This window comes from Vollenhovia emeryi, unplaced genomic scaffold (assembly GCF_000949405.1).
Source record: "Vollenhovia emeryi isolate VEMERY1.0 unplaced genomic scaffold, V.emery_V1.0 DF943490.1, whole genome shotgun sequence".
Taxonomy (NCBI): Eukaryota; Metazoa; Arthropoda; class Insecta; order Hymenoptera; family Formicidae; genus Vollenhovia; species Vollenhovia emeryi.
The window spans coordinates 928-3011 of NW_011962876.1; the positions used below are offsets into that span (position 1 = coordinate 928).

The 2084-nt window shown below is 38.1% G+C and overlaps 1 pseudogene; it reads right to left on the reverse strand.

The window, feature by feature from the left end:
* Window positions 1-245: 245 nt before the first annotated feature.
* On the reverse strand, window positions 246-1403 carry LOC105565598 (annotated as a pseudogene).
* Window positions 1404-2084: the final 681 nt, after the last annotated feature.

The window sequence follows — 2084 nt, forward strand, 5'->3', positions numbered from 1 at the left end:
TGTAAAAGTTGTAAAAGTACAATTATTTTACCAGTAAACTGTCATAATTAGTTTGATTTGGCGATGATAGATTTAAGGGGTAATGCCACTCTAGCGCCCGGAAAAACAACCTAATTTTTACAATTTTTTATGGGAATATAATGAGTGCAATACAAAATCCGTTTAAAGGCCTTTTTTGCACATACTTCGAAGTGTAATTATAAATTTTTATAGATTTTTTTCTTATAAAATGGCGGCACCAGAGCTCAGCAAAGAAAGCCTCTTCTCACAGATAGTGTTCCACGACCGGAAACATACCTCCTCCAATTTTTGACCTGGAACAAAAAATAAAAAATTTTTGAGTTTTATATAAGATTAGCTCGGGAAGTACGTAGGGAAATTAAAAAATACCGTGTTTTGTAAAACTGACGCACGTTTGAACAAAAAGTTTCGTATTTAGGTAAAATATTGCGTGAAAAATCGTTTATAACAAAAAAAGTTTACAATGAAACGTAAAATCTCTAGATAATGTCATTGTGAAGCTACAGTTAAATTTTCAAGTAGATTGATCGTACAGTTATGCAGTTATGTTTCCGGCAATTTTGAAAAATGCAGTTTTGAGAAAAACGCGTTTAAAGTTTTATGTAGCATTATCGATAGAAATTTTTTATTTACCTCTAGTCTGCGATGCCTGCACCATTGGCCTTCTAAATTTATGTTTTTCTCCTCTTCTTCTTTTCTGGTTGATGTTGAAGACAGCTGAGCCTCTTTTGCAGCATCAGTCAGCGATCGTTCCGAAAACTTAATGCGGCGCGCGTCAGCTTCCATGCAAAAATTATAGCAGTTCTGCCCGATTGTTATGCCTAATTCCTCCATAATCTTCATTATGCTTAATAAGCCATCGTTGTAGATACATACAGCTATATTTGCTGAAATATCCAGAATTACTTTACCACTTGAAACAGATTTCGGAGCCAACGACCAGACCGTTGCATTGAAACTTTCATTGCTATTTTGAGTAAAGCCGCCTATGCAGCGACTAAGGAGATCGTTTCTGCTTAGTTCCTCGTATATTGGCCTTATTGCATCGAAAATATGTTGCTGAAGAGCTGGCTTATGCGAATATTCGTGTAAAGTATTGGTGGCTTTCGCTTTCTGCCACGAACACCACGAATTTTCACCAGGCGGGCATTTCTCGTACTGCGGCTTATCATCGGTCGAAAGCTTATGATATAGTGTCGCCCAGATTTCGTTGTTCATTTGTTCAATAGAACTATGATTTCGACGAATAGCTAGTCCGTAGTATATCGAAAGTTCGTCTATAAGCTTCCCGGTTAATTTGTTTTTTCCTCCGAGACCTTTGGTAGTTTTTTTTCAAATTGCGAAGACAAGTGCCCATTCGTTTCTATACGTGATCTATACATTCTTTTTTATTTACTGTGAAAGTTTCATATGGTTGTACATCTAAAATACTTTTGAAGGTCTTCGAATCCCCAATATAATTTGCATATTTCACAAAATGTAGGGTTTCTGAGCGCTGAAACATTTCAATAACAGCATCCACTTCCATTTTGCCGGCGGATCCCTCGTGATTCGCTTGACATTCTTGTGCGTGAGTTTCTAACCATTCTCCATACTCTGCAGTGTCAATTTTTTTATTCCAAAACTCGCAAACTTTACAGTATTTAGATTTCACAACAATATCAACAACTTTTCCAGTAAACCATCCGATAAGCGACACCAATCCATAAAGAGATGTTTAAATAATGCCGCTCAGAGCAATCGAGATCTCGAAAGACTCAAGACCAATCGTGGCGCGTAAGACGAATGAAGGCTGATGGCAGACAACTATCCGTAAGCGCTTACGGACTTACGTTTTTCTCTGCCTTACCTTAACCCCTGGTCCACAATCTTGCTTTAAGTAAGCTGTAAACTTTAAGCCGCAAGAAATTAACCAATCACAGGTGAGAGTGAGGGTAATAAATGCCCGTGATTGGTTCGTTTCTTACGGCTTGAGGCTTACAGCTTACTTAAAGCAAGATTGTGGACCAGGGGTAAGTCTACGGCTTACGTAAGTCCGTAAGCGCTTACGGATAGTTGTCTGC